We start from the raw sequence: 13571 nt of genomic DNA on the forward strand, positions 1-13571 counted from the left end.
AATAATATTATATGCCATACTAATGTTATTACAATAAGAATCACCCAGACTAATGAAGAATAGCTTCAGTGAAACCAAGCAAAGCACAGTGATGATGGTACCAGAACTGACTTCAACATGGAACAATCCAACACCACATACCATCTCCATTTTTCCTGCCCTGAAAGATTATTATGACAGATGGAGCCCGAAGTCATGGACTAAATGAACTCACCGAACATTTTAGAGGGATGGCCCACAGACGAAGGGAATGATATCTCTGTGTGTGTGTGTATATATATATATATATATATAAAGGGGTGGTGATTAATGAAAATGTACTGGAAAATATGAGACTTGAGCATGACGCAGATGGTATAGAATAAGGGGTGGATATTGTCCTGGTTTCGGCAGGGATAGAGTTAATTTCTTTTCTAGTAGCTGGTACAGTGTTTTGGATTTAGGATGAGAACAAAGTTGATAACGCACCGATGTTTTAGTTGTTGCTAGGTAATGCTTACACTAGCCAAGGACTTTTCAGCTTCCCATGTTCTACCGACTGAGAAGGCTGAAGGTGCACAAGAAGCTGGGAGGGGGCACAGCCAAACTGGCCAAAGGGACATTCCATACCATGTGACGTCATGCTCAGTACATAAACTGGGGAAAGCTGGCCGGGGGGGGCCGCTGCTCGGGGACTGGCTGGGCATCGGTCGGCGGGTGGTGAGCAATTGTACTGTGCATCACTTGCTTTGTGTATTATTATTATTATTATTATCATATTATTATTATTATCATTTTATTTCAATTATTAAACTGTTTTTATCTCAACCCACGAGTTTTTCTAACTTGTGCTCTTCCAATTCTCTCCCCCATCCCACCGGGTGGGGGGGGAGTGAGCGAGCGGCTGCGTGGTGCTTAGTTACCGACTGAAGTTAAACCACGACAGTCCTTTTTGGCGCCCAACGTGGGGCTCGAAGGGTTTGAGATAATAACAGGTTAACCGGAGTGTATTAAGGAACTTATATCTGTTAGTAGTTGTGGGTCACAATGTTGGTTTCTCTGTTCTCGATATTGATTTGTATAATCTGCATCGCGCTCTTTTTCCTGCTGTACATGTTAAAGATTGGTGTTGGGTTTTGCAGTTTGCTGTGGTCTGCAGTGAATAGTAATGTCTCGCTTGTGAGGTTTGTTTTTAGAACATTGACCTTGACGTTAGTGTGGTATGTAAACTTCGCAATGAAGCCATTACTGTACCACGGAGACCATTTCGTGGAGACAACTAGCAATTGCAGTAACTTTTCTGAGAGTTTTTTTACGGAGGAAATACAGAATGGCAGGGTCACTACCTTCTTCTATAATGTTTCCTCCTTCATTACAGTAATTTTTCAGTATTTTGAACATCCTTGGGCAGTTAAGATACTTCTATTAATACTTCTTGGGAATACTGTTTCGGTTTTGTCTAAAGTTGGTAAGCAATTTAAGAATATCATCCAGAGATCTGCCCCAAGGCTGAATAATTACGAGTGGCAGGGTGTGTGGGACAAGATGGGCAAGTACCTAGGCCAATGGGCACCCCCAGTGTTTTGGAACTTCACCCCTGAGCAAGTGCAGAATCCTGAAAAGTTAGTAGAATATTTGGAAAAAGTATGCTGTTGTCGTGCCATTTGCCAAAGCAGAGGGAAGGAGCAGTCACTCAATGTGAGGGATCAGCAGACTTCGTTTATTAGAATACAATCACTACACTTTATAGGTTCCTTAATTAGCTCATACATATTACAAAAGCCAAGCTCCTTATTGGTTAGTAGCCTAAATGCCAGCCTTTACATACACACCTTGTTTCTCCCAACATTTACATACACATCTTGTTTCTCCCAACACCCTGTTTCCTCCAGCTGCCGTTCCCTTTTGCTAACCACAACTTTCTTGTCGGCTTTATGCCGGAGTAAACAAGGTCAGTGTGTCCTTGCACTTTATTAGTTCTCACACCAGCTGTTTTCGCCACTTCTTGAGATCCTGCTGACTTATCAATTCTATGTTGACATGCCTCTGCTCAGCCAGCCAGTCTCCCACAATTCCCCCGTTTTTATTTTGGGCTAGCCAAGCGTCACTAGATATACGTGTTATTAATCGTTTAATACAAGACAAAGCACAACTAAACAACACTAATCCTATAATTACTATTATTAGTATTAATATTATGCTCTGAATTATTCCCTTTAACCACCCTCCTAGGCTTAGCCAATTAGTTAGCCCTTCTCATTGGTAGCTGCTGGCTGGTCTCGCCGATCTGTGCCTCCTCCTTATCCTGGGTGTTGTTCCGCTGTTGTTGTTCATCACGTAGTGAGGCTCCTTCTTCTGCTCAGGGAAGGATGGTCAAGGTCACCAGCCGTTTTTGTCAGCATATCCCTGCTACTGTTAAAAACATGGGTTGCTCAGGGATACTAGATCGTGCCCCTGCTGTACCAGCCACTCCTCCACAATTCCCCCTTCTTGTTTTTGAGCAACCCAGACTTGATTAACAATTTTCATAATTGCTTTCTTCACACAGCTAAAAATTATACAAGAGCATATACTTATTACTAATATAACAATTAAAATGCATAAGCTTTCTTTTATTAAACTTATTATCCAAGATGGCAGTTCCCCAAATATATTCTTAAGCCAGGTATCGAATAACCCGTGATCTTGTTGAATATTCTTGGTGTGGTCCTTTAACCATTGTAGCTGTTTGTGGATTGACTCCCCATGGTCAGACAGATTCATACAACACATCCCTTCAAAATCCTCACACCCATGTCCTTGTGCTAATAACAGAAAGTCAATAGCAGCTCTATTCTGTAAAATCGCATGATGGAAGCTATCCTGATCTGCAAGTAATTTTTCAATAAGCTCTGTTGTCATATCAGCCTGCTTTTTAGCCCAACAAGCTAATTTCCCTACCTCATTTAGGGCCCTCGCAGCTGCAGCACCTGGTACAAATAGTGAAAGGAAGACCTTTTCGGTGTCGCTAGACAGAATTACGTCATCACGACAGTCTGGGGAAAGACCCGTGGCGGCTCTTTTTCGTCTTTGTTGTTGCCCTTTTCTTGTTACGGTTTTCCACCAATTTTCTCCCGGAGCCAACAAGGTCAATTTTCCTAAGTAGCATGGCCCTCCTACAGCATTTGCTGGGATACCCTGCCAGGCCCTGTCCCCACATATTAAAAATACCTGTGGGGGCAACGCCTTTGGGGTACCATTGTTCCAGATCCCTATTCCTCCCTTTGTTTCCGCTCCAGCCGCTCCTAAAGCATAGCTGTTACCACTGTCATTGGTACCACAAAAATCGCCCGCATCCTGATACTTGTAGTAAGATGCGTGAGAGGTGACATTAGTCCACCCTGTCCAATTTCTTGCCTGGTAGAAGTGGATACCCGTCTGTAGGGGTCCCCCAAATATAAAACATGTCTGAGTCCAATTTTTAGATGTATTTCCAACTCGCATCGACCCTAATAGTTCCAACTCCTGGGGATTCCAGGGTAGCGAGTGATTTAATCCTTTTATCAAGTTAGCACTACAGTTGCTAGTTGCAGTCACATTAGTACAACTGCCAGTACTGAACCTGGCAAAGTCACCTTCCTTATATCCAGGCATACCTAACAAACAAGTCCTAAATGGCTCAGTTGCTGAGGCGAGGGAAAGGCAAAACGCGGGCTGCCCTGTTTTATTTGCCCAGGTTACCCACATATTTTCCCTTGGGTTAATGCGATGTATAGTTGCCGACCCTGGGATTGTTAAGATTAGCCCAATTACAATCACATCTGCCTGGCTCAACATTTTCTCTTCTAGGTGAATTGCCTTTTTTTTTTTTTTTTTTTTTTTTTTTTAATTTTTTTTTATTTTTTATACAAACAATAATCAATTTGGCAGTTTCGTGAACTGTATTTCGTGTCCAGTGGTTATTAATATTCTATACAGCACTATTTCTTTCAGATAGCAAGTTTCAGATCACCTTTGTGCGCGCGTGCACCGGGCCCACCACTTCTTATCACAATGGTAACACTGACACAATACTCACGGTACACACTGTAGGCACTCTTTGTTTTTGTTTTTTTTGTTTGTTGTTTTTTTTTTTTTCTCTCTCTCTTTTTTTTTTCTCTCTCCTTTTTTTTTCTCTCTCTTTTTTTTTTTTTTTTCTTTTTTTTTTCTCTCTTTTTTTTTTTTTTTTTTTTTTTTCACATATCGCCCCCCACAAGCGATCGACAAAATGACTATACGCTTCAGTGGCACCTTGCTGTACAGAACTAAAGGATGGAGTGGACGAACCGGGTAAGGCTAAAAAGGCATCTAGCACCAGTTTGGCAGACAACTGCAACAAAGCAATAGGAAAAAACAACTGAGCATTAATATCGTTAAACCTTCCCGTCCCCGTTATCATTTCCACGGTAATCCCATAGAGGGGATCCCCCTGCGTTTGATGCTGTGCCGCAGCACTTGCCGCCCGCCGTGACCATTCCGACCCCCACAACAAATACTGCGTAGGTGACAATAAAAGCCGCATAAGGTTTTGGCAGTCAGAAGGGCACATCAGGTCAGCCGAAAAAATCCAGATTACAATTTGACGTGAAGCTTCTGATTTTATCCCATACTGGGACACAGTGTTTTTTGCTTGCTGAAGGATTTTCCAATCGTGAGGTGCCCACTTATTGCCGTTATTCTCTTGCAGCACAGGAAAAGCACTCGCCCCCAAGCTGGATACCGCTTGCCACTGCCCGTCCAGCATAGCGTCTCTAGCCACTTCGCTCCAGCGTCTGGGCTGAACCGTCGCTGGTGGTCCAGAGAGGCAAGGGGGTAGGGATTACCCTGATGCCCCGGACAGGTGTTCTATTCCTCCCCTCTGGGCTGTAATTGTTAAGTCCTGTAACTGTTGCACCACCTTCTTCAGGAGCTCATTAGTCCCAGCCATACTCTGTTCTTTGCTGTCACCCTGTGGTGGAGTAGACGCACCTGAAGAGACTCCTAGAGGCGGGGCTGTTGGCCACGGAGGGGTTAACGGAACCAGCCGCTCCTCCTCTCCGGGTCGTCGCTCTTCCGCGACCGTCTCAGGTGAAAGAGGGGCCCCGTTACCGCTAGTTTCTGCATCTTTGCAGTCCGTAAGCGGAGGGTACGTTTCAAGCAGTTCAGAAGCGCCGTCACCCCCCAGAACACTATACTTGGCTTCCAAGGCAGTTCGTTTGGGGGTACCCGACATACCTCGGACTGCCGACGGCCCAAAGAACCGAAACAGTCCAGATGTTGTATTCTTCGGTCTATCAGGCAAGGGTTCTGGGGCTAGCATTTGAGTGGCTGCACAAGCCACCTTTCTTTCAGCTTTCATGGCTTTTAAAGTCTCTGATACAGACCTCCATAGTTCCCGCACTGTTTTAATCTCCTTCTTTGACTTTTCATCCCCCGTGATAGTCTGCTCCCACATAGTATTGCCAAGCTCTCGCCACTCAAGGTCAGAAAAAATAGTTTGACTGTCCTTAAAATGTCCCCAACGTTGTCTTAATCAACGCACATAATTGTTTTACCGTTGTCTCGATCCCTCTCTTGGAGAGGATGCTTACGAGCAACACAGCTGCCGCCTCTGTTTCCATGATAGCGGTCGCTCACTGGGAGGCAGTTGGCCAGACTGCTCCGTTATCAGTCCGTATTAGGATCTGAAAAAATTCCCCGGGCTACCCCATACTCTAACAAGTCAGGGAGTTCCTTCTTTAAATCTACCCCTCCTGTGCCCCGCTTCTCTAAGAAGCATTTGAGCAAGTTATACGCCGCTTGCCTGTTCATACCTTTAAAGAGCGCTCTATTGCAGCCTTTGCAGACTTCGGCGGCGCGTAGCTGGCGGGACAGCCTCTTTAGGTGCTCCCGGGTGCGGGGACGAATATCCCTTTCACCTCCTGCGCTGCTTACAGGACCGCACTTTAGTTCTCTACTGGCCGTGGCTTCCGGACTCCGCTATCGGGTCGCCGGGTCCCTTGTTCGGGCGCCAAATGTCGTGCCATTTGCCAAAGCAGAGGGAAGGAGCAGTCACTCAATGTGAGGGATCAGCAGACTTCGTTTATTAGAATACAATCACTACACTTTATAGGTTCCTTAATTAGCTCATACATATTACAAAAGCCAAGCTCCTTATTGGTTAGTAGCCTAAATGCCAGCCTTTACATACACACCTTGTTTCTCCCAACATTTACATACACATCTTGTTTCTCCCAACACCCTGTTTCCTCCAGCTGCCGTTCCCTTTTGCTAACCAGAACTTTCTTGTCGGCTTTATGCCGGAGTAAACAAGGTCAGTGTGTCCTTGCACTTTATTAGTTCTCACACCAGCTGTTTTCGCCACTTCTTGAGATCCTGCTGACTTATCAATTCTATGTTGACATGCCTCTGCTCAGCCAGCCAGTCTCCCACATGCTGTCACCCTGGCAACTCCAGAGAGATGCAGCTCATTGCAACGTGCTGGGGCCTGGCCCATGCCTACCGAGCCCTGTTCAACACCATTCAGTGCCCTCAAAGGGAAGGGAAGGTCTCTGGCTCTGACAGTAAAACGACACGCACTGCGGCCACTCAGACCCGGGCAACGCGCCCTGCGGCCACTCCGACCCCAGCGACAGGCCGTGCAGCCACTCAGACCCCGGCAACAGGCCCTGCGGCCACTCAAACCCGGGCAACACGCACTACGGCCACTCCAACCCCAGCGACATGCACTGCAGCCACTCAGACCCCGGTGACATGCACTGCGGCCACTCAGACCCTGGCGACATGCACTGCGGCCACTCCAATCCCGGCGACATGCACTGCAGCCACTCAGACCCCGGTGACATGCACTGCGGCCACTCAGACCCCGGCGACATGCACTGCGGCCACTCCAATCCCGGCAACATGCACTGCAGCCACTCAGACCCCGGCGACATGCACTGCGGCCACTCAGACCCTGGCGACATGCACTGAGGTCACTCAGACCCCGGCAACAGGCCCTGCGGCCACTCAGACTCCGGTGACATGCACGTGCACTGTGGCCACTCCAACCCCGGCAACAGGCCCTGCGGCCACTCAGACTCCAGTGACATGCACTTGCACTGTGGCCACTCCAACCCCGGCGACAGGCCCTGTGGCCACTCAGACTCCGGTGACATGCACTTGCACTGTGGCCACTCCAACCCCGGCGACAGGCCCTGCGGCCACTCAGACTCCGGTGACATGCACTTGCACTGCAGTCACTCAGACCCCGGCAACAGGCCCTGCGGCTACTCGGACTCCGGTGACATGCACTTGCACTGCAGTCACTCAGACCCCGGCAACAGGCCCTGCGGCTACTCGGACTCCGGTGACATGCACTTGCACTGCGGCCACTCCAACCCCGGCGACATGCACTGCGACCACTCCAACCCCGGCAACAGGCCCTGTGGCTGAACCAAAGAACCAGCCTGTGCCGGTATCAGTCGCCCCTGTACACAAGAAGAAATTTTGGAAGCGGAAGTCGGCTCGTTTAGTAAGGGAGGAAGAAGCTTCTTCTAAAAGGGAACCGGAGGAAGAACTGTACGACTACCCTGGAGAAGGGCCATCACGAGAACGGGAGGAGGAGAGCCGGCCGCTGATCGGGGAGGAGGAAGAGGAAGAACTCATAAACGAGGCAGTGACCACCCGATCTCTATCCCTGAGTGAGCTGCGAGATATACGAAAAGATTTCAGCCGTCGTCCAGGTGAGCATATTGTCACCTGGCTGCTCCGATGCTGGGATAATGGGGCCAGTAGCCTGGAATTAGAGGGTAGGGAAGCCAAGCAGCTGGGATCCCTTTCTAGGGAAGGGGGCATTGATAAAGCAATTGGAAAAGGGGCACGTATCCTCAGCCTTTGGAGGCGACTCTTGTCAAGCGTGAAGGAAAGGTATCCCTTTAAGGAAGATGTCATATGTCGCCCAAGCAAGTGGGCCACCATGGAGAAGGGTATCCAGTTTCTGAGAGAATTAGCTGTGCTGGAGGTGATTTATGATGACCTGAGCAATGAACAACTATCCAAAGATCCAGACGAAGTCAAGTGCACACGACCCATGTGGCGGAAGTTTATAAGGAGCTCACCATCGTCATACGCCAATTCATTGGCAGTGATGACCTGGAAAGATGGAGAGGAACAAACAGTGGATGAATTGGCTAGTCAACTCCGGCAATACGAGGAAAGTCTTTCTTCCTCCCTCGTCTCGGCTGTGGAGAAACTGTCCGAAAAACTGTCCCGGGAGATCCAGCAACTCAGAGAGGATAGGTCCTACTCCTCACCTGTACGGACCAGTATCTCGGCTATTAGAAGTAAGCGTTCTTTTGCTCAAAAGAGAGAATATAAAGGGTACACACCACGGGGCACCCTATGGTTTTATCTGCGTGACCACGGAGAGGACATGAGGAAGTGGGATGGGAAACCTACCTCAGCCCTAGGGGCACGGGTACGCGAATTGCAAGGGAAAACAATCACAGAAAGAGGTTCTTCCAGGAAAATTGCTGCTCCAGTTTCCAGCGGGCAGTTCCCCAGAGAGAGTAGAAGGGCTGATCTTACTCTTGATCTTAATGAAGAAACTTCTGACCCGTACGTACAAGAAATGAGAAATGAGTACTGTGATGAGGATTAGAGGGGCCCTGCCTCCAGCCAGGGGGAGGAAAGGGACAACCGGGTTTACTGGACTGTGTGGATTCGGTGGCCTGGCACGTCAGACCCACAGAAGTATAAGGCTCTGGTAGACACCGGTGCACAGTGTACCCTAATGCCATCAAGCTATATAGGGGCAGAACCCATCTGTATTTCTGGGGTGACGGGGGGATCCCAACAGCTAACTGTATTGGAAGCCGAAGTGAGTTTAACTGGGAACGGGTGGCAGAAGCACCCCATTGTGACTGGCCCAGATGCTCCGTGCATCCTTGGCATAGACTACCTCAGGAGAGGGTATTTCAAGGACCCAAAAGGGTACCGGTGGGCTTTTGGTATAGCTGCCTTGGAGATGGAGGAAATTAAACAGCTGTCCACCTTGCCTGGTCTTTCGGAGGACCCCTCTGTTGTGGGGTTGCTGAAGGTCGAAGACCAACAAGTGCCAATTGCTACCACCACAGTGCACCGGCGGCAATATCGCACCAACCGAGACTCCCTGATTCCCATCCATAAGCTGATTCGTCGACTGGAGAGCCAAGGAGTGATCAGCAAGACCCGCTCACCCTTTAACAGTCCCATATGGCCAGTGCGGAAGTCTAATGGAGAGTGGAGACTAACAGTAGACTATCGTGGCCTAAATGAAGTCACGCCACCACTGAGTGCTGCTGTGCCAGACATGCTAGAACTTCAATACGAACTGGAGTCAAAGGCAGCCAAGTGGTATGCCACAGTTGATATTGCTAATGCGTTTTTCTCAATCCCTTTGGCAGCGGAGTGCAGGCCACAGTTTGCTTTCACTTGGAGGGGCGTCCAGTACACCTGGAACCGACTGCCCCAGGGGTGGAAACACAGCCCTACCATTTGCCATGGACTAATCCAGACTGCACTAGAACAGGGTGGAGCTCCAGAACACCTGCAATACATTGATGATATCATCGTGTGGGGCAACACAGCAGGAGAAGTTTTTGAAAAAGGGAAGGAAATAGTCCAAATCCTGCTGAAGGCCGGTTTTGCTATAAAACAAAGTAAGGTCAAGGGACCTGCACAGGAGATCCAATTTTTAGGAATAAAATGGCAAGATGGACGTCGTCAGATCCCAATGGATGTGATCAACAAAAGAACAGGCATGTCTCCACCAACTAGCAAAAAGGAAACACAAGCTTTCTTAGGCGTCGTGGGTTTTTGGAGAATGCACATTCCAAATTACAGTCTGATTGTAAACCCTCTCTATCAAGTGACCCGGAAGAAGAACGATTTCAAATGGGGCCCTGAGCAACGACAAGCTTTTGAACAAATTAAACGGGAGATAGTTCATGCAGTAGCCCTGGGGCCAGTCCGGGCAGGGCAAGAGGTAAAAAATGTGCTCTATACCGCAGCCGGGGAGAACGGCCCTACCTGGAGCCTCTGGCAGAAAGCACCAGGGGAGACTCGAGGTCGACCCCTAGGGTTTTGGAGTCGGGGATACAGAGGATCCGAGGCCCGCTATACTCCAACTGAAAAAGAGATATTAGCAGCATATGAAGGGGTTCGAGCTGCTTCAGAAGTGATCGGCACTGAAGCACAGCTCCTCCTGGCACCCCGACTGCCGGTGCTAGGCTGGATGTTCAGAGGGACGGTCCCCTGTACACATCATGCAACTGATGCTACATGGAGTAAGTGGGTCGCACTGATCACACAACGGGCTCGAATAGGAAACCCCAGTCGCCCAGGAATCCTGGAAGTGATCATGGATTGGCCAGAGGGCAAAGATTTTGGAATATTGCCAGAGGAGGAGGTAACGTGTGCTGAAGAGGCCCCAATGTATAATGAACTACCAGAAAATGAGAAGCAATATGCCCTGTTCACTGATGGGTCCTGTCATCTTGTGGGAAAGCATCGGAGGTGGAAAGCTGCTGTATGGAGTCCTATGCGACAAGTTGTAGAAACTGCTGAAGGAGAAGGTGAATCGAGCCAATTTGCAGAAGTAAAGGCCATCCAGCTGGCTTTAGACATTGCTGACCGAGAAAAGTGGCCAGTGCTCTATCTCTATACTGACTCATGGATGGTGGCAAATGCCCTGTGGGGGTGGTTGCAGCAATGGAAGCAGAGCAACTGGCAGCGCAGAGGCAAACCCATCTGGGCTGCCGCATTGTGGCAAGATATTGCTGCCCGGGTGGAGAACCTGGTTGTAAAAGTCCGTCACGTAGATGCTCACGTACCCAAGAGTCGGGCCACTGAAGAACATCAAAATAACCAGCAGGTGGATCAGGCTGCTAAGATTGAAGTGGCTCAGGTGGATCTGGACTGGCAACATAAGGGTGAATTATTTCTAGCTCGGTGGGCCCATGACACCTCAGGCCACCAAGGAAGAGATGCAACATATAGATGGGCTCGTGATCGAGGGGTGGACTTGACCATGGACACTATAGCCCAGGTTATCCATGAATGCGAAACATGTGCTGCAATCAAACAAGCCAAGCGGTTAAAGCCTTTTTGGTATGGAGGACGATGGTTGAAATATAAATATGGGGAGGCCTGGCAGATCGATTATATCACACTCCCACAAACCCGCCAAGGCAAGCGCCACGTGCTTACAATGGTGGAGGCAACCACCGGATGGCTGGAAACATATCCCGTGCCCCATGCCACCGCCCAGAACGCTATCCTGGGCCTTGAAAAGCAAGTCCTATGGCGACATGGCACCCCAGAAAGAATTGAGTCAGACAATGGGACTCATTTCCGAAACAACCTCATAGACACCTGGGCCAAAGAGCACGGCATTGAGTGGGTGTATCACATCCCCTATCATGCACCAGCCTCTGGGAAAATTGAACGATACAATGGACTGTTAAAGACTACACTGAGAGCAATGGGTGGCGGGACGTTCAAACATTGGGATACGCATTTAGCAAAGGCCACCTGGTTAGTCAACACTAGGGGATCTGCCAATCGAGCAGGCCCTGCCCAGTCAGAACTTTTACGTACTGTAGATGGGAATAAAGTTCCTGTAGTGCACATAAAAAATATGCTGGGGAAGACAGTCTGGGTTATTCCTGCCTCAGGCAGAGGCAAACCCATCCATGGGATTGCTTTTGCTCAAGGACCTGGGTGCACTTGGTGGATAATGCGGAAGGATGGGGAAGTCCGATGTGTACCTCAAGGGGATTTGATTTTGGGTGAGAATAGCCAATGATCTGAATTATGTGATGTTAAGTACTAATTATAGTTATAATAGTTATACTAATAATACACAGATATACTAATAATACTAATAATATTATATGCCATACTAATGTTATTACAATAAGAATCACCCAGACTAATGAAGAATAGCTTCAGTGAAACCAAGCAAAGCACAGTGATGATGGTACCAGAACTGACTTCAACATGGAACAATCCAACACCACATACCATCTCCATTTTTCCTGCCCTGAAAGATTATTATGACAGATGGAGCCCGAAGTCATGGACTAAATGAACTCACCGAACATTTTAGAGGGATGGCCCACAGACTAAGGGAATGATATCTGTGTGTGTGTGTGTATATATATATATATATATATATAAAGGGGTGGTGATTAATGAAAATGTACTGGAAAATATGAGACTTGAGCATGACGCAGATGGTATAGAATAAGGGGTGGATATTGTCCTGGTTTCGGCAGGGATAGAGTTAATTTCTTTTCTAGTAGCTGGTACAGTGTTTTGGATTTAGGATGAGAACAAAGTTGATAACGCACCGATGTTTTAGTTGTTGCTAGGTAATGCTTACACTAGCCAAGGACTTTTCAGCTTCCCATGTTCTACCGACTGAGAAGGCTGAAGGTGCACAAGAAGCTGGGAGGGGGCACAGCCAAACTGGCCAAAGGGACATTCCATACCATGTGACGTCATGCTCAGTACATAAACTGGGGAAAGCTGGCCGGGGGGGGCCGCTGCTCGGGGACTGGCTGGGCATCGGTCGGCGGGTGGTGAGCAATTGTACTGTGCATCACTTGCTTTGTGTATTATTATTATTATTATTATCATATTATTATTATTATCATTTTATTTCAATTATTAAACTGTTTTTATCTCAACCCACGAGTTTTTCTAACTTGTGCTCTTCCAATTCTCTCCCCCATCCCACCGGGTGGGGGGGGAGTGAGCGAGCGGCTGCGTGGTGCTTAGTTACCGACTGAAGTTAAACCACGACAGTCCTTTTTGGCGCCCAACGTGGGGCTCGAAGGGTTTGAGATAATAACAGGTTAACCGGAGTGTATTAAAGAACTTATATCTGTTAGTAGTTGTGGGTCACAATGTTGGTTTCTCTGTTCTCGATATTGATTTGTATAATCTGCATCGCGCTCTTTTTCCTGCTGTACATGTTAAAGATTGGTGTTGGGTTTTGCAGTTTGCTGTGGTCTGCAGTGATTAGTGATGTCTCGCTTGTGAGGTTTGTTTTTAGAACATTGACCTTGACGTTAGTGTGGTATGTAAACTTCGCAATGAAGCCATTACTGTACCACGGAGACCATTTCGTGGAGACAACTAGCAATTGCAGTAACTTTTCTGAGAGTTTTTTTACGGAGGAAATACAGAATGGCAGGGTCACTACCTTCTTCTATAATGTTTCCTCCTTCATTACAGTAATTTTTCAGTATTTTGAACATCCTTGGGCAGTTAAGATACTTCTATTAATACTTCTTGGGAATATTGTTTCGGTTTTGTCTAAAGTTGGTAAGCAATTTAAGAATATCATCCAGAGATCTGCCCCAAGGCTGAATAATTACGAGTGGCAGGGTGTGTGGGACAAGATGGGCAAGTACCTAGGCCAATGGGCACCCCCAGTGTTTTGGAACTTCACCCCTGAGCAAGTGCAGAATCCTGAAAAGTTAGTAGAATATTTGGAAAAAGTATGCTGTCACCCTGGCAACTCCAGAGAGATGCAGCTCATTGCAACGTGCTGGGGCCTGGCCCAT

The 13571-nt window shown here is 47.9% G+C and overlaps 1 long non-coding RNA gene across 1 annotated transcript; it reads right to left on the reverse strand.

Annotated features, from left to right (window-relative positions):
- Nucleotides 1-1678: 1678 nt before the first annotated feature.
- Nucleotides 1679-6247, reverse strand: LOC143172034 (uncharacterized). The gene is made up of 2 exons (XR_012997271.1): nt 5790-6247; nt 1679-2391 (listed from the first exon to the last, which is right to left on the reverse strand). It is a non-coding gene; the product is annotated as an uncharacterized LOC143172034 (long non-coding RNA).
- Nucleotides 6248-13571: the final 7324 nt, after the last annotated feature.

Source organism: Aptenodytes patagonicus, chromosome W (assembly GCF_965638725.1).
Source record: "Aptenodytes patagonicus chromosome W, bAptPat1.pri.cur, whole genome shotgun sequence".
Taxonomy (NCBI): Eukaryota; Metazoa; Chordata; class Aves; order Sphenisciformes; family Spheniscidae; genus Aptenodytes; species Aptenodytes patagonicus.